At 46.5% G+C, this 14,240-nt stretch overlaps 1 long non-coding RNA gene across 1 annotated transcript in view; it reads left to right on the forward strand.

The window, feature by feature from the left end:
- The window catches only part of LOC123376471, a 50,116-nt gene extending 44,928 nt beyond the window's left edge, over positions 1-5,188 (forward strand). Inside the window, exon 3 of the long non-coding RNA XR_006581797.1 lies at positions 4,694-5,188. This is a non-coding gene — a long non-coding RNA (uncharacterized LOC123376471). The remainder of the gene's footprint in view (positions 1-4,693) is intronic.
- Positions 5,189-14,240: the final 9,052 nt, after the last annotated feature.

Consider the following 14,240-nt stretch of genomic DNA (forward strand, 5'->3'; position numbering starts at 1 on the left):
AAACCCGGACACCCTGTTACAGTATCCAAGATGAGCTCAGATCCAAAAATAGGGGACGCCTTACATGTAGGAGAGTTGTAGGTGTGTTTGTCATAGAATATTGAGCCAGGGTCAGAGAATAAAGCTGGAGTGAAAAAAGACACTGACTCTGCTCTTTGGTTTCCTCCGGTCTGTAATGTCCAGTGCTCCGTGTGACTGTCACACTACGCTCCCTGCATCCGCCTGCATGTGCTGAGCTTTGAGCTTTGCAATGGCTGCTACCAACTCCACTCATTCATTATCTCTGTGGCTCTGCACCCCGCCTCCCCCGGGATTATTGCTCTATCCCAGGTTTCCCCACGCATCTCACGGCATGACAAGATGCTCTGAGCTAGAATCCTTGTTGCCTCGGCTCAGCAGGATTTGCCTGACAAGGGGCAGCGTTTCAGGTAAACCCATAAACGAGACTGTTCTTAACCAGGACCGACCAGTAACTGGGAAAATTTGTCTCGCCAACCTTCTTGCTTCATGGTGGCTGCCTGCTCTCACTTCCTTTCCTCTTACAGTGGGCAGTGGCTTATGCAGGACACTGCTTATTCTTTCAGGTGTTGTCCCACCAGTGATGGAGGAAGGGTTCACTTGTGTCAGCCACATCAACTGTAGCCCTAACCTGTGGCACTGTCCTGACTCCCAGCACAGTAGAGCTCCCATGTAACTGGACTTTGAATCTCTAAGGGATTGATGGGCTGGGTGGGGAGGGGATATGTAGTAACCTCCTATCCCTAGTTGTGGATCCGGGTCTCTGAAGTCCTGGTAGGTCTTGGGAAGAGGAGCTGAAGGTTCTGTGGATTCTAACAATACTACTTTCCCTGGCCCCCCTGCTCAATGCCAGGAGTTCTCCACCCCCTTTGACCATGGCAGCGATGTGTATGATTCATGAAATCCCAGCCTGCCAGGTGTCCTGTTCTCCCACATCCCAGGTCTACACAGGAGTACGTGACTTCAAGAGCATAGTCATAGCAAGGGGAATCAAAGGGACTTCTGCATGGCTTATACACACTGTTATCCCTTTGGGTATTTGCTTTACCTTGGAACAATTCTGGCATCCACATGTGTGTGTTTAGGACAGAATCTGGTTTGAATGGAAGAGCTGCAGGACACTGGCCAGATGTCTGCACTGGGGCAGCAAATGCCCTCTTGCTAACTGGACTTCAGCTCACCAACAGCGGGAACTGATGCTGCCTCTGACGTGCCATCTGTCCAGAGTGGCTCCTTTTGTCAGCAGCTGTGTCACCGCTCAGCATAAATGCGCACGCGAAAGCCAGTGCTGACTGCAAAGCTCTCCCCTTAGTTCTCCCGTTCTGCTTGGAGCGGGGCTGTGTTTTAGCAAGGACCATCTGCTTGGCAGCCAGGGATCAATAAATGCACCATCAGTCAGTAGATAAATCAGAAGCAGCATGGAGAATGCACCGTCCCACACTTTGCCGTCCTCATTTCAGCTATTGTGTGTGTGTGTGTGTGTGTGTGTCTATTGTGCCTTATAGGCAGAGCCCTGCATAACGGAGCTGCTTTGCCCCAGGGCACAGGGTCAGTATGCCTGCTGCTAGCCCTGTCAATATTGCAGTGTATTGTCCTCCCGCTCTGCACCAACTCTTTGTTTGCTTGGCCAGCTCTGCTGGAGGATGCAGAGAGGGGACTTGGAGCTATGGTTCTTGTGATCTCCTCCCTTTGTGGTCTTGCATCCCTGGGGACACTGAGAAATCCCTCTGCTACCATTATGGCCAGCTGTGCTGGAGCAGTGGTGAAGGAGTCTCCTAATCGGACCTGGAATGTTCAGCTTTCCAAGGCACTCTGGCGTTCTCTAAAATGGGCCAGAAGACTCTAGCGAACTAGGATGTTACTCCAGCACCTTGAGCCACTGCTGCACAACAGTGCAGTTGTTTTTGTTTTTAATGAGGGCACCACTACCTCTCTGGGTAAGTGTCAACGGGACAGGGCGTATGTGGTTATACAGGGGCATGTATGTGGTTATTCAGGGGGGATGGCCTCCTGAGGTCCCTTCCAACCCTGATATTCTGTGATTCTATGTGGTGGGTACCAAGTTTTTCTGTATGTGTTGCCCTTCAGCCTCTTCCTTTAAGAGGACCCAGCGAGATCGACTTTGTGTCAGCCGCCGCCAGGTTCCCGTATTTCAGTTTGGAGGAGCAGTGGTACTTCACGCTGGAATGAGTTTTCCAGGCAGCAGCTTTGGCCAGGCCGGGTAGTGCTTTGTCAGACACACGTGGAGCTTGTCTAAAGCACTAGCACCAGCTGCAGAGTTTGGGTGCTGCAGAAAACCCCAAATTATCCTCAACCCCCATCAGTTAATCCCAATTCTATCAGATTGCAAACAAATTAACATACTGCCGACTGTCCTCCAGCCTCTCGCTGCCCCTCCTCCCGTTTCCCTGGTTTAGTACAAAAGCCCTTATCTATCTAATCAATTTTCTGTCCTAAGTTATGCCTCTCTTGCAGCGCTGAGCTGTTTCCAGCAATGCCTTGAGAGTCCAGAAAGGGGGAGGGAGACAAACCTCTCTCTGCTCACTGCTGTCTTTACACTCTGTATGTTCCCAGCTTTACGCAAAGCGTGGGTGTGTGTGATGGGGGAAGCAATGTTTCACTGGCCCAGCTACTGCGCAACACCTGAAGATTGGCAATAAAGTAACACAACAGCTGCTACTCCTGATGGAAACGGAGTGCATTTCACTTGGTGGTAAGAGAGGGGTTAAGAACCAGTTTTATGCCAAGAGGAAGAGGGAAGAGAAGAAAAGAGGCAGTAGAGCCGAAGACAAAGTCCTCAGGCTATGAGGCTATTATACAAGCTGCAAAAGCTGAGGACAAAATGAAGTGGGGTACCGACATTCAGCTCTGTCAAAGGTCTAGAAGGCTATTGCAATTTTTACTCTTGCATTGCTGGGCCTAGCGTTCAGAGTTATTGTCACAATAGCCAAGATGCTTGGAAGACGCAACTGTTAGGGATCAAGTCAGGAAGACAGCGAGCCAGACAGAAGGGTAGGTAAACCAGAACTGTGCTTGTGACCAGAGCCACCACAGAACATAGTAAACTCTAAGCAGGACGCTCTTACTTCTGGACTTGCCAAGAGCTATCAGAGACCCACTCTGGGCAGCATTAGAGTCTATAATTAATAGACGGGACATGGGGCCTGATCCAGCCCCCCCTGAAATCAATCCGAGATTTGCATTGACATCAAGGAGAGCAGGATCAGATCATTAAAGTATGTTTATGTCATTGTAGGATGTTCTAGTATATTTAGGGTTTATATAACATTAGTTATTTGGCACATACCTCCACTCCTGTCTGGAGCCAGGACTTTCATCCTAGCTACTTCCTCCAAGCCTGTGGAAATGAAAAATAAGAGTCCTTGGTAAAGAGTGGACTAGAGGAGCATTTGGTGTGGTCTTGTGAGCAAGTAGTTTTTAGAGGGGTGAACATAAGGTGGTAGCCGGGAACTCCTGCATGCCAATCCCATCTCTGCCACTGACTTACTGGGTGACCTTGGACAAACCATTTAATGGCCACTGATTTGGGGTCACCATGGGGCGTGGTTTCTAGCGAGGTCCATTATAAAGTCAGTGGGAGCTGTGGGTGTTGATGCTCAACAGGCTCAGGCTTGGTGCCTGACTTAAGAAAGCATGCAAATCATTGGCCCCTTGGAAAATTGTTAGTTATAACCTGTCTGTGTCTGTCTGCTCATCTATGAGATGGAGAGACAGATACTGACTTGCCCACCTCATAGGGTGCTGTGTGCATTCATTAATCAACGTGTGTACTTGTAAAAAGACCTAGGGGTGTTAATGTTATCATTAATAACCACAGCTCTCTACACTATGCAAAGAAATGTTAGTTAATAAGTGCAATTTTTCCCCAGTGCTCATCACCCCCACCTCCGTTGCTCAGTGTCTCTGTAAATTAAACAGCCTGCTGCTTTTTTGGGAACATATATAATCAAACCGGTAATAAGGTGTGTGCTTGGAGCTAAGTCATGTGGGGTGAGTCCTGGCCTGGCCTATGATTTATGCAGTGAATTTAATCCTTTTTTGTGTTCATAGTTAGAAATGAAATTTGATTTTTACCCTCTTGTAACATGTTTGAAATACGCTAAACAAACAGATTTCATCCTAAAGGTTGTTTTGATCTATTCACTTTGATCATGTCTCCTGCTTGCCGTTATTCTTGGAGTTTGATTGGTTGCCCAAGTGACATAATATTGGTTTTGAACCATGTCTGAACCACTTAGAAATAGGGGATGGAAATAAAAGAGATTTCACAATTGTTCCCCAACCACTTCTGATGTGAGCCTTCACATAAGTGCTTTTTGCACAAGTATTTGTGAGCTCCTCGCTCTCCATGAACATCACTGAGAACAAACTAACTTTCCTATGAAGGGTTGCAGGAAACAAAAAGGACTGGGAATGCTGTTGAGACAAACCCCTATTTGTAGCTTTAGATGTAAACCTTTAATAACAGGGTTTTTGCAACACAGGTGCTGATATCTCCCTCCCCAAACCATCACAGTGGTAATGGCCTCATGAACAGAGTCATTAATAATATCCACCCTGCTCATCTCCCAGGGAAATCGGTATGCTCTGAGTTAACATGTCTGGGGCTGCTTCTGCCAAACGGGAATCTATTATCTTTTCTTCTCATCCATAGGAATGAGACCCTTGATGGAGGAACTTTGCTGTGCCACAATACCCAGAGAATGCTGAATATTCATTACATTTGACTTCTGCAAGTGCCTCTCCGGCATTTGGTCATAGAGCCAGCATGCTTTATTACAGCAATGACTTTTTCTTTCCTTGCGGAAGGTGATGTGGTTTTTACTGCCAGTTCAGTTTGCTCCTGCTCTAGGCTCCTTTCCCATTGTGCATAAGCTTTTCAAATTTATCTCTGAAAAGAGAGACGGGGGAAAAATTCCGATTAGCTTCAGTGCTTCAACTCCGTGAAAGGGAGATTTACTGTCCTGTTAGATGGATGAGGGTGCCCAGCCTCTGAACTTTCACTTTCAAACAGGAGGTTATTGCAATAAATATAAAGCCAGATGACTGCACTTCCCAGTGAGGAGGAAGGAGACAGCTCCATTTACACCTCTGTCCTGGGGTGAGCGAGGCAACTTTCCTAAGGGGCCTCATGCAGCCTGTGCTCAAAATGGTGGAAGCCATGGACACCCCTACAGTCCCTGCAGCTCTTAAAATTACTTAGCTTTTTTTTCTTGATTTGTGATTTCTTTTTAATAAACATATCTGAGCATAGTCACTCTGCTGTGTGTGCCGCTACCCTGGCCTATGGGCTGGTTGATGGGGTGCACTAGAACTGGCCTAAACCCAGTCTGAGCACCCCAAACTGGGGATCCTAACTTTGTGGTGCTGTTCCAACTCTAGTGACTATTAAGTGCTTTGTGTTTCCTCTCCAGGCATGCTTGCTGCCTTTCACTTGTGCGGTGAATGTCGGACCTCTTGTGAGTGCTCCCAGCCTCCCATGTGCTGTCACCATAGTGTACGTGACTCCTTCTGGCTTATGGTGCAAATATTTCTGATGAGTGTGTATGCGTGGCAGTGAGGGCAGGGGAAAGGATGGCTAAATCAATATGGAAGGGTTGTGAGTGCAAAGGATGGAATGCCTTCCTTTGCAGAGGTGCCAGTACAAAGCCTGTGCATTATTTAAATCTCACTTCAGTAGTGAATAGACCTTGAGCTGACCCTCTGCACTGGGGAAGGGAGGCAGAAGAATTTGCCATAACAGGTATTAGCAAGTAGGCAGCAGTGATTCCTCCAATCCATACTGTTCCTGTGTGTGTGTAGGTGTAAATGAACACAATTAAACATATGTCCTAATAGTCACATTGTTGTTTTTTAAAGGGCTCTCATAAACTTAAAAAAAATCAATCTGGCAGAGATTTTTTTTTTACCCACTATTGTTACATGTAACCCCTGAGATTCTCTGTCTCTCTTCAAGTGACATCTCGGAAGATAGTGGTTGGCAAACTCCATATTCCATCTTTCCCAGTTGTGATCGAGTTATAAAATTTCCACTCTCCTTTGGATACCAGTTCCCTGGTTCTCTTTCTTCCTCTTTTTGGTTTGCCTGAGCTCTTATCTGATAGCATGAGTGTTGGAATCCAGTTGCCCTATGATGAGTGAGCTGTGTGTCCACGGAAAGATGGTATTCTTTTACCTAGGGTCTCAAGGAGTTGTGCTATTTTCAAATTCATCCTTCTCATCACCTCCTTGTTCATCGTTTTGGTTATCCAGCTCATTTTTATCATTCTTCTATAACACCAAAATGCCAACACTTCAGCAGTCTAGTGCGGATGTACAGTTTTAACTTTCAACAATATAGAAGTCGTTAGCCGTCATTGAATACATTTTTGGCCAGCTGTATCCTTCTCTTTATTTCTTCACCACATCTTCCTTCTGATGTTGCTAGACTCCCTATGTAGGGGAAACTATTCACTTATTCCACTACTTGACCATCAAGGTATTGCTCACCATGTGCATTACTGTGTTCACTTATTATCACATTTTTTTGTCTTCCTAACACCAATCATCATTCTGAATTTCTTGCTGGCATTGGTCACAGCAGTAGCTGAAGCAGTGCAAACACAGTCAGTGGCGTATCTTATGTTGTTGATGTATGCATCATGGACCTGTATGCACTAATTGGTGTCTTCTAAACTTTGCCTTATGCCTTCTCCGCAGACATTAAGTAGTTGTGAAGCGAGAATTCAACCGTGGTGCTTGATGCTGTAAGACTCTGACAATTCACAGTTAATTCAGATTGCTGGTTTCTTTCTGTCCCCAGTACAGGCTTTTTTATTAATTGTAGATCTTGGGAATCAATATTACATTTCTCAAGAATATGTATAATCAATTGTTACGAGTAACCTGTAAAATTACCAGAATATAAAATCTCTTCTTAAAGTTTAGAATGTCTTTTTGGATCCATTTGAATGAAAGGTGCTATATAAGACAAAAGCATTATTACATATACAATATATGCATTTTATTAACAAATCATAGTCTGCCAAACAAGCGCATATATAGGTATAAAAAAACCTCTCTTCCCTTATGGTCCATTCCCCTGCCTGCAATGTTATGGTGGCCAGGGTAATAAATATTTTATATTCATCAATGAGGAGACGCATGCTGAATACTGGTATCATCTCGCTGTACTATGCATGCATTTTCTGTTCCTCCCTATCACATGGGTAGAGTAAGCTACATCCTATTCAGCTTTGTCCACCAGTATGTTAATTCTTGGCGCTCTTTGTGCTCTCTCTCTAAACACCTATACACACCCAATGTATTTAACACTTACATTTTCCAAGACTCTGAAAACTCTTCCACTTACGTATTCATAAAGGCTCAATTGCACTGATCAAAGCATTTCTCACTGAGCCATCAGACAACTAGACTTGGCATTTTGCTGTCCATGGTTCTGAAGTTGATTTTTTTTTTTGGTCTCAGTGATGAATTAGAGAAACAACAAAGAAAGAAACATGTCAACAAACATGTTTTATGTCTTGGGAACTTGGCTGAGTTCTTGTTAAGCAAGGTGTCCTGGGCGAGCAGAAATCCGATGCTGGCAGGAAAATAATGGGCAAGAAGGTGCCCACTAGGGAATATAAAGAGGTAAACTATGGAGTTCTGCAGCGCTCAGAGGTTCATTGAGTTAGATCCTCTGCTGCTGTAAATCAGTATAGCTTCATCCAAGTCAAATGTTAGTAGTGGAACTGCTCTGATTCATACCACACATACCAGTGTGGCCCCACTACAGTGGCAAACACTTGAATTGTCTTTGTAGGAGTTTCATAGCGGCAGCAAAAAATGACATCTTGGTGTCCCATGTTTCCCTGCCTCTTGACTACAAAGTCAAATCTGTCCAGTTTACAAGTCCAAACACATTTGCCTGGCCATCAGCACTGCAAGGTTGACCTGGTATTTGAAAACCAAGCTGCGTTCTTTTTGTTTGTCATTCTCATCAGCACTGCAAATTCCGTAATCAGAATTTAGCTGGCAAATCCGTTGCTGCTGCCTGAAGCAGATTGTAATATGGCACCTGCTACATCAGGACTAACAGTAAAATAATAATACCCCCACCCTTACTTATCCAAACCTTTGCTCTGATTTTTTTTGGCCTCGTGTTTGACTTTGCGTAATAGTGGGTTCATATATTCAGTCTAGTAATCGCTCAGGCAGAAAGGTTGCCCATCTAAAATATGCTCCCTTGTTTATCTCCAGTACTATTTTTTTCATTCTCTCTCTTCAAGAAGGCCATTAGAATGGGGTGCCCAAATCTCTTGGTTTTGTTTGGTTCCAGTTTATTCCTCCATTGAAACGATCCCATGCAGGAGATTAATGCTCTTCCTTTCGAATTGTGAAAACCCTGGTCCCGTTCTGCCTCAGTTCATGAGTGAAATGAACTTGGTGGGTTCAAGAAGATTCAAGTGGACAATTATCCACACCACAGAACAGCCATGCAACTCATCATGGTTGGTTCATTTCGGTTTCCGACAGGCCCAGGCCTGCAAGTCAGAACTGTGGTACTTCGCTTTCTTTAGAACAAGTTTGTGCAGCCCCCTGCCCATGCTTTGTCGGAGTGCAGCCAATACGAATGCCATGAAAACTCAGATTCTTGATCTCTCTCACACGCACAACTACAAAACCCACTGAAACCAGAATCTCTGCTTTGTCACCTCCTTTTTAGCTCTTATTTCCCCCTCCAGTGTGTAAACGAGGGGTGGGGGTGATGCCTGGGTTTGCTGAGTTGTTATTTTTACTGGCATATGTTTCTCTTGCATCTTTCATACCAGGAAATTCCAAAGTCCCTCCCAAATCAATGCACATACGTGCTAAATCCTAGACACCTGCATGTAGCTGGGGGCAGATGGCAGGGTCAGGAAATGGAAAGCTCCTTGATCCCTCATGCTATGGAGCATTAGTACCGCTGCTGCTACTGCCCAGGAAGGATAGTAACAGTTGTGGCCACCAATGGAGGGTTTAACTAATGGATCAATATTGCTATGAATCCATGTGATGAATCCATTCGCCAGGCCTTCTTCCTTCCCTCTAACCCAACCCCCATTCCACATTACCACCTGTGGCAAGGTGCTGTTCTCAACCTGCTTTCCCTTAGCTTGTGAGAGTCAGCTTGGTCCTGCTACGTTTCCAGCCTTTTTTTTTTTTTTTTTTTGCCTGTGATGTGTTTGTGTGTCAGGATTTGGCCTTATGTTTAGACATTGCTGATCCCATCACTGAGATGCAGCCATGTGAAGCCTGGTAACTGCTTAAGAATGCACAGCAGCAGTGCACAGCAGTCTAGATAGGGAATGCAGAAGCATCCTGTATACAATTTGAATGGGGTGAGGGGATTAATGTAGACAGAATGTACCCAAATTAAATTCTGCTATCAACATCTGGAGCCAGCACAGAGAATAAATCTTGCATGGCTTCCTTCCCGGTGCAGTTCAAGGCATTTGTAATTTCAGTTGGATGGCTGGTTTCACTCATTGTATTTTAGGAGGTGAGTATTGGAGACTCCTTTATCACCCACTCCAGAATTTGCTGGCCTATATTTTGCTGTGTCATTTCTTTATGATTGAATTCCTTTTTAAAGGCAGAGTTCTTTAGATGCACAGATGCCATCAGCCAGGAGCACCCTTGAAATAAAACAGTTAATACTATAGCCCAGACTATTCATTGGATTATTCTAACTATCCTGCCCATCTTCCCATTGCAATATGCATAAATAAGGTACAGGACATGTATCCAGCACAAGGGAGAGAGAAGCTGTTGGTTTACTGTGCCAGAATTATACAGGCTTGGCTACCAGGATCACCAAATAGATCATTAAATGAGACACAGGGAAACAGAGCAACAGCTATTGAAATACAGAAACTCATTCTCCGTTGCTGGAACTAGAGCTCATGTAAAAGGGAGGTGATTGATAAAGCTAGATAATAAGCCACACTGTTAAAAAAAAAAAAAAGACGGAAAGGATCCTGAGGTCATGTGGTGGAGACGTTTAGTCATATTTTACTATTTCATCTCAGATGCTCCCCAGGATAATGGCAATTTACTGACATTATGTGACGTTAAGTGCAAAAGCACCATGGGATCAAGATTTGCTCAGATTTTTTTTTTTAAGACAAAAATATTTATTTTTTTTTGGTGCAAGGATGCCCAGCCTCTGACTTGTATTATTTTTAACCTAAATCTCTAAATTGTGCTGCTTCTTTTAACAAATACAGGATCTTCCTTCAAAAGTGACTAACAAAACCATAGTCCTTTACCAGAAGGGAATTAAGCCCCTTATTGGATCCTCTGATTTCCTCAAACTGCTAAAGGTTAGAGCAACAGGGATTTTAAAATTTTATGGTCTGGTTGATATGTCAGAGGCACTTTGTCCTAGGGCAGGGTTTCTCAAACAGGGGTCGCTGCTTGTGTAGGGAAAGCCCCTGGCGGGCCGGGCCAATGTGTTTACCTGCCCTGACTGCAAGTCCGGCTGATCACGGCTCCCATTGGCCGCGGATCGCTGCTCCGGGCCAATGGGAGCTGCTGGAAGTGACGCGGGCTGAGGGACGTACTGGCCGCTGCTTCCAGCAGCCCCCATTGGTCTGGAGCAGCGATCCACGGCCAGTGGAAGCTGCGATTGGCCAGACCCGCAGGCAGGGCAGGTAAACACCCCGGCCCGCCAGGAGCTTTCCCTACATAAGCAGCGACCCCTGTTTGAGAAACCCTGCCCTAGTGGTTAGATTAGTTGGCTAGGCGTCAGAGCACATGGGTTCTAATCCTCTCACTGTCACTTAATTTATAGTGTGACCTTTGGCAAGTCACCTAATCTGTCTGATCCCCATTTTACAGGTGGGGAAATGGTGGCAATTAGTACTTACCTCACATGGTTAATTCTTACTCTGGGTGAAATTCACCCCTGTGCAAAGGCCCAACACAAAGTTGTGCACCATTTCTGTAAGTCATTGCTTCAAATCCAGCCCAAGAAGGATGTGACCAAAAAGTCATGCTCTTTGTGACATGAGTTGATGGTCTCAATTCAGTCTTCAACCAGCAGGGGTCCATGTCACAGAAACAACCTCTGCAGCCAGCCCCCAGGTTGGCCGCCTGTGTAGAAAATAACCATTCAAGCGCTGAAAGGGCCTGGGCACCTCTCTCATGGGATGAATTGCTGTCTCCAGAGTCCAAAGTGGGGCCTACCTACAGAGGAATGATCTGGTGTCAGCTTTGTGCTGCACTTGTCTGGGCTGTATCTGTTGTGGGGATAAACAGAAGACGTCGGTACCAGCCTGGCCCTTTGCTCCAGTACCAAAAATTCCTTTAGAAAGGCAAGGATGGCAAGACTGAAAAAAAATCTCCCACCTTCCTCTCTCTGTTCTCTCTCTCCGTGTGTGTGGTGAGTGAGTGGAATTGCTAAGGGAAGAAGGGATGAACTGATACATTGGAAAGGGTTCAGAGAAGAACCACGAGAATGGTTAAGACAGGAAAACGTGCCTTATAATGAGAGACTCCAGGAGCTTAATCTGTTTAGTTTAACAAAGGTCAGGTTAAGTGGTGGCTTGCTGACAGTCAGCAAGAACCTGCACTGGGAACAGACTAAGGGCAGGTCTACACTAAGGGCGGGGGTCGAATTAGGGTACGCAAATTCAGCTATGTGAATAGCGTAGCTGAATTCGAAGTACCCTAATTCGAACAACTCACCCGTCCAGACGTGGCGGGGTCGAACTCCGCGGCTCCCCCGTCGACTCCGCCAACTCCTTTTGCCGAGGTGGAGTACCGGAGTCGACCGCGGCGCTTCCGGAGTTCGAACTATCGCGTCTAGATCAGACGCGATAGTTCGAACTCCGAAAAGTCGAACTCTCCGCGTCGAACCGGCAGGTAAGTGTAGACGTACCCTAAGAGAGGGCTCTTCAGGCTATCCGACAAAGGTATGACAAGTTGGAATGGCTGGAAGTTGAAGCTAGATAAATTGAGACTAGGAATAAGGGGCTCATTTTTAACAGCGAGGATAAATAACTATTGGAACAACTTACCAAGATGTGTGGTGGATTCTCCATCGCTGGCGATTTCTAAATCAAGACGGGATATTTTTCTAAAAGCTCTGCTCTAGTTCAAAGAGGAATTAATGCAGGTACGTTCTCTGGCCTGTGTTGTGCAGGAGGTCAGACTAGATGGTCACAATGACCCTTTCTGGCTTTATAATTTATGAAACTATGAAAAAAAGTGGCAAACTACTATCAGGCCTCCACATCCCTCATTCTGCATGCATTCAGGATAACTCTGGGATTGCTCCTGATTTTCCTGACTGAAGAGCGTCACAGACCACTTGGCTTCTCTGGGTATGTCTCCACAGTTTGGGGCAGTGAGCCTGCCAGCCTGGGTCGACAGACTCGGGCTAGTGCCAGGGCTCTAAAAGTAGCTGGGTAACCAGTGCTTTGAAGTTGCGGCTCAGAGTGGAACTCGGGTCCTGAAGCCCACCCTGCTCCCTAGGCTCCAGATCCTGAATTCCAGGCCATAGTGCTGCCTACACAGAGCCTACATCTGTCAAGCAGAGCGGGGAGGCCTGCTGCTGTGGCCTGCGCACACAGACCCTATGACTCCATAGCCCAAGAGGCACCTGGGCTATTTTAGTGCTTCCTCACTGACCAATGAGGTGATGCAGTGAAACCTCAGCAATTATGAAATGTAAAGGAATTCAGTCAGGTGTATTATTTTTTGCACTAGCAGTTAGCTACTATAGGCTGAACAGACAGTTGTGAGAGAATGTCGGATACTTCGGAGCACAGGGTCCTTGCTCTGCTGAGGACAGTGGCGGAGGGCAAAAGAGGCTGAAAAACCCTGAGAAGTGCCCTGTCCAGTCCCCGCCGGATCTCTGCTGATTCTGCAATGCGGCCAGGTCAGTGCCAAGTCCAGCAGTGGGGTTGGCCTTCAGACATAGTAATCTGTGGTCCGGTACAATACGCCTCCCAAGACAGTGGGGGCATGAGTCAGAGAGCCAGTTACATCCCCTTCTCTGCCTGTCCCGTCTATGGATGGAAGGGAGCACCTGCCCCGTTATGCCCCATCCCCTGAAAGCACCAATAGGCAAGCACAAGTGGTAGGGAGATACAAGAACAGCAGAGCTTACGGGATGGAAATAACACATCTGAACCAAAAATGGCATCTCTCCTGCCTCCCTCCTCAGTGGGGACCAAACTGGTGATTTCCATATTCTCAACCCAACAAAACTGCTTCAAAGCTCATACTGCTGCTAGCAACACAGGCCAACTTGTAACAGGCTGGCTTCCCTGTAGGCTAGAGAGCCTGGGGCTTAGCCAGCCCTGGTTACAGGATGAGCCACTCCTGGGGTGACTCAGGTGATCCCCAGAGAAAAGGGGCAGGAAGCTGCAGCGAAGGGGGGAAGTCTAGAAGATTGTATCTAGGTCTGTAGCTACTGTAGGGAGCAAGAAGTTCTCCTGAGCCAGCTGGGACCTGGGGAGGAGCAGGAGAGTGGAGATTTTAAGCTCTCCAGGCGGGGAGAGCCAGTACAGTACAAGCAGTGGAGAGGCTGTGAAGGCTGTCTGGGATGATGAGTGTGTGTTTTGTGTTATTTTGGGTTAACCAGGAAAGAGAGACTGAACTGCTTGGAGCCTAGAGGGCCAAATGGCAAAACAAATAGGACCTTTGGACTGCGAGCCCTTAAAGGGCCCTGGATGAAAGGGAAATAGAGGTGAGGGGGACCAAAGGGACAACCCTAGCCACAAGGGGGCGCTTGGGTGGTGGCTGAGTGATATTGCTGTGAGGAGAGAGTGGCGCACTGCTCCTTAGGCTGGATCGGGGTGCTGTTCTGGGCGTATGTGGCTACGTTCCTTTCTGGGGCAGATTACCCTGCACTCAGATTTTATGGCCCTCTATACTTCCCATGGGCTTGCCCTTGTTGTGGTTCCCAGCACTGGACAAGTGTCCTGCATTTGACCACCTCCGATTTTCATGCTGTACAAATACATTTGACAGGATTGGCTATTTTGTGATGTTGCCAGCTTGTTACATCAACAATGGAGGGGTGTGGAGTGCCATCTAGGGCATATCTGGGCAGCCTCCTGCTTGCTTTCTCATTGGGCTTATGGTCTGTGCCTTTGGAGTCAGCTGTATGGCTTCTCTGCGACGACAGCATGACCTCACAGGGAGTGTTCCCGCTGTGGGCAAGGGAA

Source organism: Mauremys mutica, chromosome 8 (genome assembly GCF_020497125.1).
Source record: "Mauremys mutica isolate MM-2020 ecotype Southern chromosome 8, ASM2049712v1, whole genome shotgun sequence".
Taxonomy (NCBI): Eukaryota; Metazoa; Chordata; order Testudines; family Geoemydidae; genus Mauremys; species Mauremys mutica.